The 20,381-nt window shown below is 36.8% G+C and overlaps 1 protein-coding gene across 10 annotated transcripts in view; it reads left to right on the top strand.

Annotated features, from left to right (window-relative positions):
- Positions 1–20,381, top strand: part of NUMB (NUMB endocytic adaptor protein) — a 203,615-nt gene that overhangs the window by 82,330 nt on the left and 100,904 nt on the right. For 3 of the 10 annotated variants that reach the window (XM_040477620.1, XM_040477623.1, XM_040477621.1), the window contains one exon: positions 6,539–6,626. The exons of the other annotated variants lie outside the window; for them this stretch is intronic. The gene's annotated coding sequence lies outside the window, so the exon portion shown is untranslated. The remainder of the gene's footprint in view (positions 1–6,538; positions 6,627–20,381) is intronic. 10 annotated transcript variants of the gene reach the window in all.

The following is a 20,381-nucleotide window of genomic DNA, read 5'->3' as shown; positions in this document are numbered from 1 at the left end:
CATAAAAACCATATATGAAAGGCCTACATCTAGTATCATCCTCAATGGGGAAAAACTGAGAGCTTTCCCCCTCAGATCAGGAACATGACAGGGATGTCCACTCTCACCACTGTTGTTTAACATAGTGTTAGAAGTCCTCGCATTAGCAGTCAGACAACAGAACAAAATAAAAGGCATACACATTGGCAAAGAAGAAGTCAAACTTTCACTTTTTGCAAATGACATGATACTCTACATGGAAAATCCAAAGACTCCACCAAAAAACTGCCAGAGCTGATACAGGAATTCAGCAAAGTCTCAGGATATAAAACCAATGTACAGAAATCGGTCACATTTCTATATACCAATAATGAAGCAACAGAAAGAGAGATCACGGAATCGATCCCATTTACAATTGCATCAAAAAACGTAAAATGCCTAGGAATAAACCTAACCGAAGGGGTAGAAGATCTCTGAAAAGTATAGAAAGCTTATCAAAGAAATTGAAGAAGACACAAAGAAATGGAAAAAAAACATTCCATGCTCATAGATTGGGAGAACAGATATTGTTAAAATGTCAAAACTACCCAGAGCAATCCTCACATTCAATTCAGTCCCAATCAAAATAACACCCGCATTCTTCACAGAGCTAGAACAAACAATCCTAAAATTTGAATGGAACCGCCAAAGATCCCGAATAACCAAAGTAATGTTGGGGGTAAAAAAAACAAAGCTGGAGGCATCACAATCCTGGACTTTAGCCTGTATTAGAAAGTTGTAATCGTCAAGACAGTGTGGTATTGACACAAAAACAGATACATAGATCAGTGGAACCCACAAATGGACCCACAAGTATATGGCCAACCAATCTTCCACAAAGCAAGAAAGAGTATCCAATGAAGAAAAGACACTCTCTTTAGCAAATGGTGTTAGAAGAACTGGTCAGCAACATGTAGAATGAAACTGGACCACTTTCTTACACCATACACAAAAATAAACTCGAATGAAAGACCTAAATGTGAGACAGGAAACCATCAAATTCCTACATGAGAAAACAGGCAGCAACCCCTTTGACCTTGGCCACAGCAGGTTCTTACTTGACATGTCTCTCTCCGAAGGCAAGGAAAATAAAAGCAAAAATGAACTTTTGGGACCTGTTCACATAAAAAGCTTCTGCACAGCAAAGGAAACAACAAAACTAAAAGGCAGCCTAAAGAATGGGAGAAGATATTTGCAATGGCATATCAGATAAAGGGTTAGTATCAAAAATCTATAAAGAATTTACCAAACTCAATACTCAAAAGACAAATAATCCAGTGAAGAAATGAGCAGAAGACATGAATAGACTTTTCCTTTTTTAATTTTTTTAGTATGTGCTCATTTTTTAAATATATATATTTTTACATTTATTTATTATTGAGAGTCAGAGACAGAGCATGAGCAGGGGAGGGGCAGAGAGGGGGAGATACAGAATCTTAAGCGGGCTCCAGGCTCTGAGCTGTCAAGCATAGAGCCCACTGAGGGGCTCGAATTCACAAACCAGGAGATCATGACCTGAGCCGAAGTCAGATGCTTAAACAACTGAGCCACCCAGGTGCCCCTTATTCAGTTTTTTTTTTTTTTTGAGAGAGACCGAGTACAAGTGGGGGAGGGGCAGAGAGAGAGTGAGACCCAGAATCTGAAGCATGCTCCAGGCTCTGAGCTGTCAGCACAGAACCCAATGTGGGATTTAACCCATGAACTGTGAGATCATTACTTGAACTGAAGTCAGACACTTAACTGACTGAGCTACCCAGGTGCCCGTAGACACTTTTCCAAAGAAGACATCCAGGTGGCAAACAGACACATGAAAATATGCTCAAAATCACTCACCATTAGGTAAATACAGATCAAAACCACAGTGAGATACCACCTCACACTGGTCAGAGTGGCTAAAATTAACAACTCAGGCAACAACACATGTTGGTGAGGAAGTGGATAAAGGGGAACCCTCTTGTACTGTTGGTGGGAATGCAAACTGATGCAGCCACTCTGGAAAACAGTGTGGAGGTTCCTCAAAAAATTAAAAATAGAATTACCCTACAACCCAGCTATTACACTACTAGGAATTTATTCAAAGGATACCGGAGTGTTGATTTGAAGGGGCACATGCACCCCAATGGTTATAGCAGTGCTATCAATAATAGCTAAATTATGGAAAGAGCCCAAATGTCCATGAAGTGATGAATGGATCAAGAAGATGTGGTATATATACACACAATGGAATACTACTTGGCAATGAAAAAGAATGATATCTTGCCATTTCCAACAATGTGGATGGAACTAGAGTGTATTATGCCAAGCAAATAAGTCAGTCAGAGAAAGACATATCATATGATTTCACTCACGTGGAATTTGAGAAACTTAACAGATGATCATAGGGGAAGGGTAGGAACTAGCTTACACATAGTAAGATCTGATTAAATGATACCTGTTATTATTATGCAGTTTTGTACTTATATTCAGACTGAGTTTAAGATGTGAGTGATACGACTTAGCACAACTGAGAAAGATTAGGGGCACCTGGGTGGCTTAGTCAGTTAAGTGTCCGACTTCAGCTCAGGTAATGATCTCACAGTTTGTGAGTTTGAGCCCCACATTGGGCTCTGTGCTGACAGCTCACAGCCTGGATCCTGCTTTGGATTCTGTGTCTCTGTCTCTCTCTACCCTTCTCCTGTTCATGCTCTTTCTCTTTCTCTCTCTCTCTCAAAAATAAATAAACATGAAAAAAAGAAAAAATAAAAAATGACTATTTCAGAACAATTTAAATAGTACTTTCACGCAAGAATAATTTACAAGTACCAAAACTATTAGGTGAAAGTTTGATAAGGAACGTGATATTTACATAGCCTCAAGGTAGTTCCTTACAAAATATTAACTTATTACAAAGAGAAAATTAGTAACTTTACAGTAGAGAAACTTGGCAGGAGACTCTTTTACCAAATGATCAAAGTTAGTATCACTGATAATAGAACCCACTAGCCTCTTGGAGTTTTTGATATGTGCGTGAAGGACCCAACATTACTTTGTGACATTCCTGTAAAAAATGCATAGCCTGAATTTAAACATGAGAGACCATCAGACAAACATGATTGAGGGACATTCTGCAAGATAACTAGTCTATATTCTTTTAAAATATTAGTTTTAAAAGACACAGACTAAGGAACTGTTCAGATGGTAAGTTTCTATAGAGACATTACCACTAAATGTAATGCACGGTCCTGAATTGGATTTTGGACTGGGGAAATCAGTAGCTTTAAAGGACATTTTTAAGGCAGTTGGAAACATTTGAACATGGAGTGTGATTATGTAACAGAAATTTTAACATTGATACAATACTGCTCTGATTTGCTACACTGTGGTTATCTAAGTGCATATCTGTCTTCCTGGGAAAATACATAGAAACATTGAGTGCTGCTCATATGTGGATCCTGAGAAACCTAACAGAAGACCATGGGGGAGGGAAAAGGGGAAAAAAATAGTTACAGGGAAGGAGGGAGGCAAACCATAAGAGACTCTTAAATACTGAGAACAGAGGGTTGATGGGGGGGTGGGGGAGAGGGGAAAGTGAGTGATAGGCCTTGAGGAGGGCACCTGTTGGGATGAGCACTGGGTGTTGTATGGAAAGCAATTTGACAATAAATTACATTTAATAATAAAAAAAGAAACATTGAGTGCTAAAATGGTACAGTGTCTGCGACTCACTCACATGGTTCAGGAAAAAAAAAGTGTGAAAGAATGACAAAGCAAATGAGGGAAATGTAAATAACCAGCGGTATTTGCAAGCTATATAAAATAAAAAGCTCCCTAAAAATTCCTAAGTCACAATTTTTCATATTTGTGAGTTGTGATTGAACAACTTGATTTTATTGGTTATTAATAGAGTCACAAAAAGGACAAAAATTATTCTCATCACTTAGAGAAAGTAAAGTAGTGAAGGAAATGCTTATCAAGTTGAAAAATTACAAATTGTTAAGATACAGAGCAGAAGGACTTGAATTTTTGTTTGGAGTTCTGTAATGGCCAAGTTACCTCAAGCACCTTATTTTCCTATATTCATTTCCTTTGATATGTTTACAATAGGTTTTTAAAGGATTTCCTAAGGATTTCCTATTTAACTAATAAGTTTTCTTTAAAAAGGGTGCTTTGTGAAAACAGATTGCCATATTCCAGACAAAAACCTTTATAAATTTATTAAGAAAATTTGAAGGCTATTTTTGGAATTATTTTTTGTTTAGTTTTTTAAAGTTTTAATTTAAATTCCAGTTAACATACAGTGTAATATTAGTTTCAGATGTACAATTTAGTGGTACAATTCCATATAAAATGCAGTGCTCATCACAACAAGTGCACTCCTCCTCAATCCTCATCACCTATTTCACCTATCCCCCACCCCCCAACCTCCCTTCTGTTAACCGTCAGTTGGTTTTCTATAGTTAAGAGTCTTTTTCTTGGTTTATGTCTCTGTCTCTCTTCCCCTTTGCTCATTTGTTTTGATTCTTAAATTCCACGTATGAGTGAAATCATATGGCGCTTGTCTTTCTCTGATTTCACTCAGCATAATACTCTCTAGCTCCATCCATGTTGTTGCAAATGGCAAGATTTCATTTTTTATGGCTAATATTCCACTGTATATATTTACCACATCTTCTTTGTTCATCAATTGATGGACACTTGGGCTGCTTCCATATCTTGGCTATTAAAAATAATGCTGCTATAAACATAGGGGCACATGTATCCCTTTAAATTAGTGTTCTTGTATTCTTTGGGTAAGTACCTACTAGTGCAATTGCTGGATCATGGGGTACTTCTACTTTAAAATTTTTGAGGAACCTGCCTACTGTTTTCCAGTGACTACAACAGTTTGCATTCCCACCAGCAGTGCATGAGTGTTCCTTTTTCTCTATATCCTTGCCAACATCTGTTCTTGTGTTGTTGGTTTTAGTCATTGACAAAGATGATGTGATTTGTCATTGTAGTTTTGATTTGCATTTCCCTGATGATTATTGATGATGAGCATCTTTTCATGTGTCTGTTGATGTTTTTGCAATTATTTGTTAAAAGGGAATATATTAGGGAATGGGTGTTCTGTATTAAATCTTTGAGCTAGGGGTGCCTGGGTGGCTCAGTCATTGAAGTGTCCAAGTTCAGTTCAGGTCATTGCTCACAGTTCCTGAGTTTGAGCCCCACCCACATCAGGCTCGCTGCTGTCAACACAGAGCTTGCTTCAGATCCTCTGTCCCAGTCTCTCTCTGCCCCTCCTCCACCCATTCTCTTTTTGTCTCTCAAAATAAATGCATAAACATTAAAAAAAAATAAATCTTTGAGCTACAATGAACAATCATTTTAATAATTATTTTTATGTAATAAGTTATTTTAATACTTAGTAGAATTCTTGCTATTAGACTGGTGACATTCATAAAAACTCACCCTGATAATATTATTGATGAGCTGTTTAACAAAATTATCCTATAGGGCTTTTGTAAAATATTATTCCTATCATTCCTTTAAAAACAGGTTTTTATATTGTATTACTAAAACTTCCCCCTTCAAAGAAACAACTAACTTTATCACAAATAGATAATGTTACAGATGATTTATTGGTAAATGCAGATATTAATAGAAATGTGTTTATTTATTGTAAAATTATTTTATTGAGATTCTAAAGGCAGCAATAGTGACAATCAAACTTGTTTGACCCATAAAATACTAGTTATAAATGAAATAATCATTCCTTAGTAGTAATATACTAATACCCTGCTTTGATGACATGCCTCTTTCTTTGTCTTTTTCTTACAAAAATTTCTTCCTACCATAGCTAGGAATCACTCCTTGTCGATACAGCTATTCACATTTTGGGCCCCTTGAATACTATCAGTCTTTTTTTTTTTGTTTTTTAATGTTTATTTATATTTGAGAGAGAGAGAGAGACAGAGCATGAGTGGGAGAGGGACAGAGAGAGATGGAGACAAAATCTAAAGCAGGCTCAGACTCTGAGCTGTCAGCACAGGAGCACAGCCTGGTGCAGGGCTCCAGCTCACAAGCTGTGAGATCATGACCTAATCTGAAGTCGGACGCCCAACGGACTGAGCCACCCAGGTGCCCCGAATACTACCAGTCTTAGAAAGGATATGTACGGAATGGAATTTGTGCGAGTTGTCAGCAAACAACAGTGTCTGTTCTGTTCGTCTCTTTCTTTGTGTCTATATAGTATTTTATATTTCACAGATTCAGTCTTTTACCTCTCAGGCATTTGACTTGTAATTAGGGGAAATATTTGTTATGAATTAGAGGAGATTTTGCTTCTACACCAGTGTGTGGATTTTATAGTTTCTATGGTAACTTGTAGTGGTCATTTTACATCATTAGAATAAAGTCCTGTTCTCTGGGGTAAATTGAGAATCTCCTCTTTGTATTTTGTGTACCTGTATTTTGTTTGGAGTTACCCTATCACTGTAACATAGCAGTAATTATGTTACAACAACAATTTTGTGAGATGTTTATTATTCTCATTTTACAGATGAGGAAACTGAGGCTTGGTGAAGTTACGAAACTTGTCCAAAGTCACACAGCTTACTGTAAAGGGCACAGCCAAGATTCAGAGCCAGGTCTGTCCAACTTCAAAACTCTTAATTGTAGCCATGAAACTTTGAAATAGCTGTTAAGTATCAACCTATGATAAGTTATATTGCTATTAATATTGCTTAACTGTTGTTTAACTGTTATTAATAATTTTTTTAATGGTGAGTTTTTCTGTCCATGATAATTTTATGTATCTTTTAAATATTGTGAAAAGAAGTGTAACATAGTAATTGAGGGTCTGGGCTCTCGAGACAGATTCCTGGTTATGAATCCCTAAGCTTTTCTACTTGTGTGACATTAGGAAAGTGACTTAACTTTTTCTGTACCTCAGTTTTTCTGACTGTAAAATGGTGATAGTAATATTATCCACCTGATAAAGTAAAGATTAAATTATATAATATGTACCAAAGCACTTACAACAGTACCTGACACATAGTAAGCCATCAATAATCATCTCCTAGGAGTTAGTAAAACAAATGATCATTATTTCTATATTAGGAAACTGAATAAGGAAAGTTTAAGCACCAATATAAGGTATCATAAAATTCACATGAACTAAAATTAAATTTGAATAAGTTAGACCTAGGGAAAATCATACATTTAATCAATTTCACATCTGTGGTAGAACAAACTGGGCAACTGCTTATGAGCCTCACAAGTACAAGAATATTTTATGTATAAGGACCAAACACAGTTCCACTATAAATACCCTTTGAGCCCTATATGATCATTGTATTATGAATGTGTTTTATCTGTTTTCTCCTTATAAATGCAATTTATATTCAGAATAAATGTTTACATTTTTAGGTGGCTTTTAAGGAGATATTTTGGCAATATTTGTAGATAATTACAAATAACCAAAACCTTAAGTGTTATGTAAAATGTTGGCAACATTTCATCATTTGCAGGAATAGTTACCAGAACTTAACATTGTATTGAATGTGCACAGTGATTGACCTTTGAACTGGTGGGGCCACAGCACATTCAGCTAGAACTCATCCACGTACTGATCACGTACTCTTTACTAATACTTGTTCATTGCAGCTGTAAGAATTCTTGGGGCGCCTGGGTGGCTCAGTTGGTTGAGCAACCGACTTTGGCTCAGGTCATATCTCACGGTTTGTGAGTTCGAGCCCCACGTCGAGCTCTGTGCTGACAGCTCAGAGCCTGGAAGCCTGCTTCTGATTCTGTGTCTCCCTCTCTCTCTGCCCCTCCCCCACTCATGTTCTGTCTGTCTCAGAAATAAATAAATAAACATTAAAAAACATTAAAAAAAAAAAGAATTCTGAAGTGCCACATCCACTCTTACTATAGCTTAAAGTAAAATATGTGATCAGTGACTAAGAAGTTTATACCAATTGCAAATATATGCATAAATGGGAGTATTTTGGGTCAAGTTCTGCAAATATTCCAAAGCTGTTATTTTAAAATGGGACTTGCCCAGGAGTGCTTGGGTGGCTCAGTCAGTTGAGTGTCTGACTTGATTTCAGCTCAGGTCATGATCCTGGGGTTGTGAGATCGAGCCCCATTGGACTCTGCACTGAGCGTGGAGCGTGCTTGGCATTCATTCTTTCTCTTTCCCACTCCCTCTCCCTCTCTTTCCCCCTTTTCTCCCCTTCTCTCTCTTCTTCCTCTCCCTCTCCCCATTTGCCCCCTCTCTGGCTTGCACTTTCTCTCAAATAAAAATTAAAATATATACGTGTGTGTGTATATATTATGTATATATATTATGTATGTATGTTATATATATTACATAGGTATATATAAATTAAATAAATACATAAAATGGGACTTGCCTTGTATATGAGCCCAAGATCTCCCTGTAACTTTTTTTTTTAAATGGTTTTTTATTTATTTTGAGAGTGAAAGAGTGAGCACAAGCAGGGGAGGGCAGAGAAAGAGGGGGACAGAAGATCTGAAGCCGGCTGTGTGTTGCCAGCAGAGAGCCTGATGTGGGGCTTGAACTCACAAACTGCTAGATCATGACCTGAGCCAAAGTCTGACACTTAACCAACTGAGCCACCCAAGTGCCCACATCTCTGTAACTTTTTAAAAAAGATCTTTGTAACTTTTAATCTACACGTGCATTAATTCTGTTATATGATACTGAATCTTCCTATCCTTGAACATGGTATGTCTTTCTAGTTCTTTAAATATTTAAAAATATCTCAGTAAAGTTTTTTATTTTTCTCTAAATGTCTCTCAAACCTTCTCTTTGAATTATTAGATGGCTTATTTCTTGTTACTATTATAAATAGTATACTTTTCCTCTTTTGTTTTTCCTTTCCATTTCTATTTGCTGATGTAAGCTTTTTTGGTAAACAGATCTATGTTCAGTCACCTTACTAAATTACTTTATTAAAATAATGTGAATGCAAATTGTGTCTTCTTTTGCAATGCTTACATCTTTTCTCCTTTTTTTGTCTTACTATACTAGTTAGGACTTACAGTATAATATTCGATACAAGTGTTAATAGTGGGCATTCTTATGTTGCACTTAAAAAAAATTTTTTTTAATGTTTATTTATTTTTGATAGAGTGTGAGCAGGGGAGATGTAGAGAGAGGGAGACACAGAATGCAAAGCAGGCTCCAGATTCTAAACTGTCAGCACAGAGCCCAACACAGGGCTCGAACTCACAGACTATGAGATCATGACCTGAGCCGAAGTTGAATACCTAACTGACTGAGCCACCCAAGCGCCCCATGTTGCACTTAATTTTTAAAAGCAAGTGCTTCATGGAATGCCTCGGTGGCTCAGTTGGTTAAGCATCCGATTTCAACTCAGGTTATGATCTCACGGTTTGTGAGTTCGAACCCTGTGTCGGGCTCTGTGTTGATAGCTCAGAGCCTGGAGCCTGGAGCTTCGGATTCTGTGTCTCCCTCTCTCTCTGCCCCTCCCCTTCTTGCATACTGTCTCTGTCTCTCTCTCTCTCTCAAAAATAAACATTAAAAAAAAAAAAGTGGGTGCTTATGTTTTATGATTAAGAATAGGGCTTGCGGTAGATTTTTTTTCTTTTAAGTTTCTCTGTTTAAGTAAACGGTACACCCAACATGGAGTTCTAACTCGTGACCCAGAGTTCAAGAGCACATGTTCTTCCAACTCAGCCCCAGATGCCCCACTGTTTGTTGTAGGTTTTTCATAGATATACTATAGGTTAAAGACATTTCTGTTGCTAGTTGGCTAAGATGTTTTTTTGTGTGTGAAGAATGAGTATTAAGTTTTATCAGACACTTTTTCTGTACTTGTGAGATCATATGTTGTCCTTCCTTATTCTGTTCAGGGTGGTGAATGACATTTATATATTTTCTAATATTGAATTACACTTGCATTGCTGGAATGAACCAAACTTAATCATGATAGTCTTTTTTTTTTTATACATACAAGTGGATTTAGTTTATTAGTATTTCATTTAGGATTTTTATATCTATGTTCATGGGTAATGTTGGCCCATAATTTCATTTCTTACATTATCTTTGTTTGATTTTGGTGTTCAGATCATACCAGCCTTGGGGTGCCTACCTGGCCCAGTCGGTAGAGCATGTGATTCTTGATCTCAGGGTTGTGAGTTCAGGCCCCATATGGGGCATAAATCTCAGTTTAAAAAAGTAAATTAATAAAAACAAATGTCAAAAAGATTATAACAGCCTCGAAGAATGAGTTGAGAACTGTTCCTCCCCCCTCCACTCTGGTCCCCCATCGCCACTAACGGTTTATGTAAGACTAGAATGATCTGGGGCCCCTGGGTATCTTGGTCGTTGAATGTCAGACTCTTGACCTTGGCTCAGGTCGTGAACTCATGGTTGTGGGATCAAGACCCATGTTGGGCTGAGAACAAAGTGCGGTTGGGATTCTCTCTCTCCCGCTGTCTCTGACCTTTCCCTCCTTGTGCTCTCTCTCTCTCTCTCTCTCAAATAAATAAATTAAAAACAAAACAAAACAAAAGACTAGAATGATCTGTTTCCTGTTTCTTGAACATTTGGCCAAACTTCTGTTCAACTGTCTGGACTTAGTATTTTGGGGGGAGTGAGTGGGCTTAGAATTTTTTTGGTAGGTATGTATTCAGTTTTCTAATGGTTTTATTTTTTATTTAAATTTTTTTTTCAACGTTTATTTATTTTTGGGACAGAGAGAGACAGAGCATGAACGGGGGAGGGGCAGAGAGAGAGGGAGACTCAGAATCGGAAACAGGCTCCAGATTCTGAGCCATCAGCCCAGAGCCTGATGCGGGGCTCGAACTCACGGACCGCGAGATCGTGACCTGGCTGAAGTCGGACGCTTAACCGACTGCGCCACCCAGGCGCCCCTCTAATGGTTTTATTTAAATTTTCTGTTTGTAGTTACGTCAGTTTTTAGAAAAACTTTTTCTTTGGGGCGCCTGGGTAGCTTAGTCAGTTGAGCATCTGACCTCAGCTCAGGTCACAATCTCACAGTCTGTGAGTTTGAGCCCTGCATGGGGCTCTGTTTTGTCTGTTTTGTTTTGTTTTGTTTTGTTTTTTAAGTATTTGGCATAGGGGCACCTGGGTGGCTCAGTTGATTAAGCATCTTACTCTTGATTTCATCTCAGGTCATGATCTCACAGTTGATGTGTTCAAGTCCTGTGTTGGGCTTTGTACTCACAATGCTGAGCCTGCTTAGGATTCTCTCTCCCTCTCTGCCCCTCCTTGCTCATGTGCATGTGCGTGTTCTCTCTTTCTCCCAAAATAAATAAATAAACTTAAGAGTATTTGGCATAAAGTTATTCAAAGCATTCTTTTATTATCTTTTAAATTTCTGCTTAGTATTTCTTTTTTATTCCTAATATTTTTTGTGGCTTCTTTTTTTCTTCATCTATCTTCCTAAAGCGTTTATATATTTTCTTAGCTGTGTCAAAAACTAGTGCTTGACTTTGATTTTCTCTATTGTATGTTTTCTGTTTATTAATTTTTGGCCATTTTCCTTTACATACCTTTTAAGTGAAAAGCAGAATCTAATATAAGGACATTAGAGTATCTCATATTTTCCAAGGACAGGATTTCATGAAGAAATTTTTTTTTAATGTTTATTTATTTTTGAGAGAGAGAGAGAGACAGAGCATGAGCAGGGGAGGGGTAGAGAGAGAGAGAGGGAGACACAGAATCTGAAACAGGCTTCAGACCCTGAGGTGTCAGCACAGAACCCAATGCAGGGCTCAAACTCAAAAGCTGTGAGATCTTGATCTGAGCTGAAGTCAGATGCTCAACTGACTGAGCCCACCCAGGTGCCCCCCAGGTACAGGATTTCAGTCGGCCTTAAGAACAGCTGCACCCAGGGGCTTACAGTGCTACTAGGACTTTACTTCTTTCCTTTGAGTCTGTTTCTTTTGTCTCATTGTCAACTGGGTTTTCTATTCTTCGGTCTACATGGCAGAAAATGGTGACAGTGAGCCTCTGAGTGTGATGTCATTCCCAACTTTGTGTGCTCTTGATTCCTCCAGTGATTTCAGATTTTTCCATCTGGATCACTTTGTTTTTGAAGATTTTTTTTTTCTTTAGAATTCTCTTTAATGAGATTTTTTGTAGTAAACTCTGTTTTTGTTTGTTTTTGTCTGAAAGTGTCTGTATTTTTTTTTTTGATAGATATTTCACTAGGTATAAAATTACAGGCTGGCAGTATTATTTTAGTCATTGGGAGAAATAATTCCACTCCCTTCTGGTTTCCATTGTTTATATTGATAAATCAGCTGCCTAATAGTTGTTAATATAAGTGAATGTCTTTTTTTTTTTTTTTTTTTTTTTTTTTAATCTCTGGCTGCTTTTGTACTGTTTATGTTTTTGGTTTCCTGAACTTTCATATGCTGTGCCTAGGTATAGATTTCTTTTTATTTTTCCTGTGTGAGACTTTTACTGTGAATTGCTTATTTTCCCTGGAAAAATATTTGTGGTTCTTCTTTGAGACCCGAGAATGAAATGCGTTGCTTCAAGAGTATATACCTTTAGTTTTTTTCCCCCAGATACCTCAAGGTACTGCAACATGGTGACTAAATTTATCCCTAGAGGTTTTGTGCCACCCTAATGGGGTGACTGTGGATTGCAAATATGTGTATGAGCCTTCTTGTCCACAACCTCTTAGAAATCCTTGTTCTCTTTGCATTAAGAAGACAAATTTCCTTGTCCTTCGGCGATGAGATGTGGGAAGAGATGGACTGGATTTACTTCCTGTTCACTCTTTTCCTGAACATAAAACTTTTGGGGTGTGTGTGGGGGGGCAGGTCTCAGTTTTATGCAGAAAGGGTCTCCTGTTACATTTCCATGTTGGGTAGGTCTTATTCTTTGATTTCTGTTTTCTCCCAAGAGATCATCAAAAGTGAAGCTCAACTTGGTGAGTTATGCAGATGTATACAGGATAAAAACTCTTTCATTATGCCACTGCTCTCTTTGAGTTTCTGCTTTCTTATAGATTGTGGTCTGGTTATTCCTTTATGATCTTGTCAACTCTTCATGCTTCAGTGCTTTTAATATTTTTTGAAATAAAATTTTACCCATCACTTTTAGCTGTTTTCAATGAGATAATTGGGTGAAAATCTAGCCTGATATATTACTGGAAGTGGAATTTTATTCTAATTTCTTTGTGTTTTCTTTTTGTGATTCCTTCAGATAGATGCTTAACTCGCCAATTACTAGGCTTTTTTCTCATATAAGCATTTAAAATTATACATTTAGGTCTTTCATCCATTTTGAATTTATTTTTGTGTATGATGTAAGAAATTGGTCCAGTTTCATTTTTCTGCATGTCGCTAAATTAACTCAGGAAACAACAGATGTTGGTGAAGATGCGGAAGAAGGGGAACCCTTTTGCACTGTTGGTGGGAATGCAAACTGGTGCAGCCACTCTGGAAAACAATATGGAGGTTCCTCAAAAAATTAAAAATAGAACTACCCTATGACCCAGCAATTTTACCCAAGGGTACAAAATTTATCCAAAGGATACAAAAATGCTGATTTGAAGGGGCACATGCACCCCAATGTTTATAGCAGTGCTGTCATCGATAGCCAAATTATGCAAAGAATCCAAATGTCCATCGACTGATGAATGGATAAAGAAGTGGTGTGTGTATCTATATCTATATAGATATACTGTGGAATACTACTCAGCAATGGAAAAGGATGAAATCTTGCCATTTGTGGGGCGCCTGGGTGGGTGGGTCAGTCACTTAAACATCTGATTTTGATTTTGGCTCAGGTCATGATTTCACGGTTTGTGAGTTCTAGTCCCATCTTGGGCTCCACGCTGACAGTGCAGAACCTGCTTTGGATTCTCTCTCTCTCCTTATCTCTCTCTGCCCCTCCCCTGAGTGTCTCTATCAATAAATAAACTTAAAAAAAAAACTTGACATTTGCAACAATGTGGATGGAACTAGAGTATGTTATGCTAAGTGAAATAAGTCAGTCAGAAAAAGATACCATATGATTTCAGTCATGAAACACAACAATTTGAGAAACACAACAGATGAACATAGGGGAAGGGAAGGAAAAATAAGATAAAAACAGAGAAGGAGGCAAACCATAAGAGACTCTTAAATACAGAGAACAAACAGGGTTGCTGGAGGGGAGGTGGGTAGGAGGATGGGTTAAATGGTCGATGGGCGTCAAGGAGGGCACTTTTTGGGATGAGCACTGGGTATCATACGTAAGAGATGAATCACTGGGTTCTACTCCTAAAGCCAGACTACACTGTATGTTAACTAACTTGAATTAATATAGGGGTGCCTAGGTGGCTCAGTAGGTTAAGTGTCTGACTTCGGGTCAGGTCATGATCTCATGGTTAACAAGTTTGAGCCCCGCATAGGGCTTTCTGATGTCAGTGCTGAGCCTGCTTTGGATCCTCTGTCTCCCTCTCTCTCCCCCTCCCCTGCTTATGCTGTCCCTCTCAAAAATAAACATTTAAAAAAATTATACATTTATAAGTGATGTAATAAGGTTTGAAATGGGATATTTTCATTATTTTTAACTATATCCATTTAAGATTTTTCATTTGCTATTATAATTTTTAGGTATATTTGCTCCTTTAAGCCATGACCTATGATCCTCAAGTCAATTAGGAGTTTTGAAATACATGAATTTTAAAAGATTTATCTTTTTTGTTATATTTAACTCACCTCTAAAAAAAATTCATGATTTTCAGTTTGGTTCACAAAGCAAGACTCAACTATGTGCTATATGTAAGAGATATAAAAAGTGATTTAGAAAAGCTAAAAATAAAGGGAAAGGCAAAGATATGCAAAGCAAATGAAAACAATATGAAAGTATGGGTTGCTCTGTGACCACTCTTTTTAGGGATTTTTCTCTCCTTCCTGATAACAAACTTTAGTGAATAACCAGTATTCCATGTCATTGAGACTTTTTGAAGTTCTCGGAAGATTGATTTTATATTAATAATTGAATGGTCATTTTTCTTTCTTCTTCTCCTGCCCCTTTCCTTCCCCTCTTCTCCCTTCCCTACTTCCTCTTTTCCTTACACTTTAACATCTCTGAAACTGGGATCTATCTCATATTGGTATGCATCTTACTACTCATGATATTTCACAATTAATGAACAGTTATTAATAATTAATTTTGGCAGGAATTTTTCTTAGTGCAACATATCTTGCAATCTCTGGCATGTTAGTTTGGGTGAAATATACATTATACGTATCGTGACTCTTCCTTCATTCCAACCCATCCCCTGCTTGAAATGCATCCCCTTTTTTGTCCTTCCTATCCTATGCTTACTTATATCATTCAAGACCTTAAGGGTAGAAATAATCTTTAGTACTTCATGCTGGTTCCTCTTCTGCCAGCACCTAGCATAATATGTTGTTGGACACAGGGTTTTAAACAAGTAAGGGAAATGTGTACATATAATGAATCATAGCCTGGGCTGTGATATATTTATATTAGTGATCAATTTTTTAGCTTGTTAGTAAGAGAAGATAAACATGTACATTTTGGATAGAAAGAACAGAGCCCAATGATTCCTATATAAAGCAACTTTGAGAATTCATTGGATCGATGCTTAGTCATATGATGGTCAAGGGTTTAACCAATGAAATAACAAAAAAAATTATGAACTATAAACACTGTAGGAAATAAAAAGAATGGTATAATACAGAATAATAGAGAACGGTATTTAGAGGAAAAAAGAAGGCCTCGTCAACAAGATATATATTTTTTAAATACTTGCACATCCAGAAATATTTTTTTTTAATGGTTATTTTTGAGAGAGAAAAAGAGCATGTGCAGGGGTAGGTCAGAGAGAGAGGGAGACACAGAATCCAAAGCAGGCTCCAGGCTCCGAGCTGTCAGCACAGAGCCTGACACGGGGCTTGAACTCGCAAACTACAAGATCGTGACCTGAGCTGAAGTCTGACACTTAACCAACTGAGCCACGCGGGTTCCCCAATAAGATATTTAGGTTGAGACTTGAGATATGAATGAAAGACAGAAGTTCTTGAAGGGTCTGAAAGAAAAGCATTTCAGACAGGGAAATAGCCAACCCAAAGTGGGGGAGAGCTTTTAGTTAACTGAAAGGCTCATAGCTGGGAAGAGTGTCACCTCAAGGTAAGAGAAGCAGGCAGGAGCTATACCTTATATGTTAACATTTACTCAACCTTTGTGATGTTCTGGGCATTGTTCCAAGCATTTCTTGGGCATTGTCAGTTATTCTGCCATACTGACTTCCCAAATGCTGAGAGTTTGGATTTAATTTGAAGGTGCATTAGAAAGCCATGGAACTATTATGCAGTGCATGATTCATTTTATGTTTTTAAAGATTACACTGGCTACCTTGTACACAGTTGATCAGAGGGGGACAGTAGAGGAAATAAAGATAAATACTGGTTGATGGCTTATACTAGTAAGATAAGAGGGAAAGTTGTTTTGGACCATGGTTTTGATGGTGGAGATAAAGAGCAATGGACAAACTTAAGATAATATTTTATAAGTCTTTTGTTAATGGTTTGGATAAGGGGAGAGGATTGTGAGGGAAAAGGAGTCCGATCACAGAGCGGAGAGGGTTAAAGAATTGAAGAGATGATGTCTGTAGATGATATGTGAAGTTATTTTTGAGGAAAGGAGTGCAGAGCTGTTTTTAACCTTCTTATTTCTATAATTTTTCCAGTGACATTTCTGTCTCTCTTTTAAATTCTTGGAACCAAATATATTTTTTTTCTAGTCTGCCTCTCCAGATTCAGCACCTTTTTCTCATCCCACACTTAACAGATGCTTAGAGGAGGGAAGTCAGTGTAAAAGTAGGCTAGCATTCTCAGCAGTTCTGCCCTTTTTCATCAGGATGTTCCTTGCTAAATCAGTCCTTGCTATATCAGAGAAAACCATTTTGTTTTATAAGTACGGTTTAATTTTTGAAGGAACACCATTTTAATGAAGTCAATTGTATATATTTGTATTGTGAGGTTAGGGGTGATGGTCATATTTTTATGTTCAGTCTTAACATGCCTTAAAAGGTAGAGGTGAGTATAGCTGAATTGCAAATTCAGTTCACCGATTGTTTTCTCAATTGAAAGGCAAGAGATCAACTAAAAGATAAAATTGTGTAACTAACCGAAAGAAAAAGTCTTCAGAAGAGATAGCTTTGTTTCTTTAATATTGCAGGTTTTTGAAATATTACAAGGTCAGCTTTTGAAACCACTGTTGACTGCAGTTTTAAGTAGACAGGTTCTTTACTCATTTTATGAAGCTCTAGTTTTCTCTTACAGTCTTTTAAGAGTGAATAAAGAAGCCAAAGCCACATATCTAAACAAAAGAAATAATTTTGTAAACAAGATGAGTGGGAAGATTAAAAGGAAGGTAGAAACTGAAAATTAAACGCTGATGATAGATCAGGATCACAAAATACTGTTTAAATCCACTTAAATTTTCGATAGTTACAGAATCCTTTGAGATTCTGATGAAAGTTGAAGAATCTGGTCCCAGAAAGTGCACAGACAATTGCACATTCAAGTTCGTGTGTAATATTAGGGCATTGCCAAATCTTAAGAGCCTGATGCATGATGCCCTGGTCAAGAACATGTGGTCTAAAAGGCAGTCAGGGTGAGGGAGTATATGGCTGAAGACTTTTGCCATTCAAACTGTGACAGTGTTCCCTTCTCAAATACCAATCTTTAGGACAACCAAGATTAATTTGTTGTTTTTAAACCTCTGGTCTGACAGCTGATAGCAAAACAACTTTTAGTTTTAGCTATTGAAAAATTAGAATAATCTGTTCTTAAAATCTTTTCTTTGAAAATCCTGTAGATGGCAGAACTTTCTGAAATAAGGCAATATTGTGTTCAGGATATCCTAACATACGTAACTCATAAATCTGAACTGGAATAGAAACAAATTTTAAATTAACCAACAACTGTGTATATACAAGAACTAAATGAATGTTTCTTTTGAGAAGTAAATTTTAAAAAAAGCAAAACCAGCCCTTTATTCTTTCTACCTTTCTATGAATCTGTTTGTAAATTAATTTTTATCATAAAAGTGACTGAGCTTTTAAAATGAATTTTATTGGGGCACCTGGGTGGTTCATTCGGGTGAGCATCAGACTTCAGCTCAGGTCATGATCTTGAGGTCCATGAGTGCAAGCCCTGTGTCGGGCTCTGTGCTGACAGCTCAGAGCCTGGAGCCTGCTTTGGATTCTGTGTCTTCCTCTCTCTCTGTCCCTCCCTGCTCACTCTCTCTCAAAAATAAATAAATATTAATAAAATAAAATGAATTTTATTAATTCTGTAAGTTTAATATTGAGTATTTTAATTTTACTGTGGATGATGAAGCTGTACTTTGTTGCAATTCACTTGGCTCCGTGCCTAAGTGGACACTGAGCCAGTGATACAACTTAATAAGTTATAAATTGTTTCCTGTTAGGCAAATTATGCCAGTTAGGCCAATATTTAATGTAATCCAGAATTCTTAGAATTCATTGATTCAGTAGGAGATTGACTAGATGACCTACTGCTGAATCCTTTGGCCATGTGGAAAGTCTAGGATTCCTTATATTTTTTAAAACTTACTTAACTTGATGAAATAAAAAGATTTTTTTTTCACTTTAAATGTCTTATGACTTGAAAGCATATTACACACCATAAGAAATAGTAGAAATCGAAGAAAACTCAGAGATGAAAGACTTTTTGCTTGTGGTACAATATTCTTTGTTAATGTAATGATTATTTAATATGTCATTTTTAGCTTAAATTTTAGTGAGTGAATAAAAAAAATGTTTTTGGCAGATGGACAGTCAGTGCATTTTTTTTTTCTCATAACTTTCCCTGTAGAATTCTGGAATAGAAGTGTGAGGAAGAATATAGTAGGATTGTTTATTTTCACATCCAACCATATTTGTTTAGAGAATAATAAAGTTAAAGGCAATAAAATGAAATTTAGGTTCTCTTTGCTGTTCTACTCAGCAAGTTTCTTCTCTACAGTGTTTTTGTGCCTCCCATAGTGTGAGCATACCGTGTGATTCTAGTGCTAGATAGATGCTTTTCTCATGGCATAGTTCCTAAGCATAAGGCAGCTACTTTAACTGTATTCAGTTGAAAGTAGCAAACTGTTCCATACTAGAAAAATCCTGTTTGTGTTGGATTTATTGCAAGATAGTGTAATACTATACTTTATGGATGATTTGAGGTATTCCCAAGATAATTGTCAATTTATGTGATTTTTACTTTTAGTGCTATCTTTGGAATAGCCTTGTGGGATTAGAGTCTCCTGAAAAAAAGTTTAGCTAATTTAAGGAAATTTGTGAGGTTTTTTTTTTCAGGTTTTCAAAATGGTACCTATGCTTTAATAGTTTATTTTATATATGGTTACATTTGGTACTAGTTAATACATTTATAAAAATTAGAGTAATCTTACCATTTTGGCTTTGTTTCTTTTTCTTACAAGGAAGCAATCTTAAGTGTCAGGGTCAAGTTTCCTGAGTGTGTCTTTTATATCTCCTATGTATATCAAATTTGGGCTATAGTTTTGGGGTTTTTTCTCCTCATAGTTAACTTTCTGAAGCATACTCCTGTCTTTTCCACTCGTCCTTATAATTTATATACAAGAGAGGCCTAAAGTTAGAGGTGTGGTTGTGACTATAGAACAAATAAAAGCAAACAAATATAATGTAGGGGGGAAAAACTCTAGAAAGTTCCCATTTCTCTAAGAGTTGTACCTCTAAAGGCTTCTGGTTCATTCCAGATTTGGCTGGACAGACTAAATTTCAATGACTTTATTTTTTTAAATAAAAGTGAGAAAGTCTTTTAACTTTTATAACTATGTGTGATTTATTTTTCTTACTCTTTGTTAGATGTCTCTTAATTATGTGTGTGTATGTATTTATATTTCTACATTCCCCATCTTAATCCTCAGTTTCAGGAAAGGATTTTCCACCTTAATCTTCACCTAAAATTATAAAATAGTTGATCTATCCAAAAGAATATATATAACATATGTGGGGTATAGAGCATAATGAACTGAAAACTTGTGTATCTACAACTCAGTTTAAGAATTAGAACAGGGGTGGGGTGCCTGAGTGGCTCAGTCGGTTGAACATCTGACTTTGGCTCAGGTCACCATCTCATAGTTGGTGGGTTGTAGCCCCATGTCAGGCTCTCTGCTATCACCGTGGAGCCTGCTTTCGATCTTCTGTCTCCCTCTGCCTCTGCCCCTCACCTGCTCACTCGCTCTCAAAAATAAATAAACATTAAAAAAACTTAAAAAAAAAAAAGATTTAGAACAGGGGCACCTGGGGTGGCTCAATCAGTTGAGCGTCCAACTTTGGCTTGGGTCATGATCTCAT

The sequence above is a fragment of the Herpailurus yagouaroundi genome, unplaced genomic scaffold, assembly GCF_014898765.1.
Source record: "Herpailurus yagouaroundi ecotype Mexico unplaced genomic scaffold, PumYag 141, whole genome shotgun sequence".
Taxonomy (NCBI): Eukaryota; Metazoa; Chordata; class Mammalia; order Carnivora; family Felidae; genus Herpailurus; species Herpailurus yagouaroundi.
The sequence above is the reverse complement of the archived record's forward strand: the minus strand, read 5'-3'. Positions and strand labels throughout refer to the sequence as shown.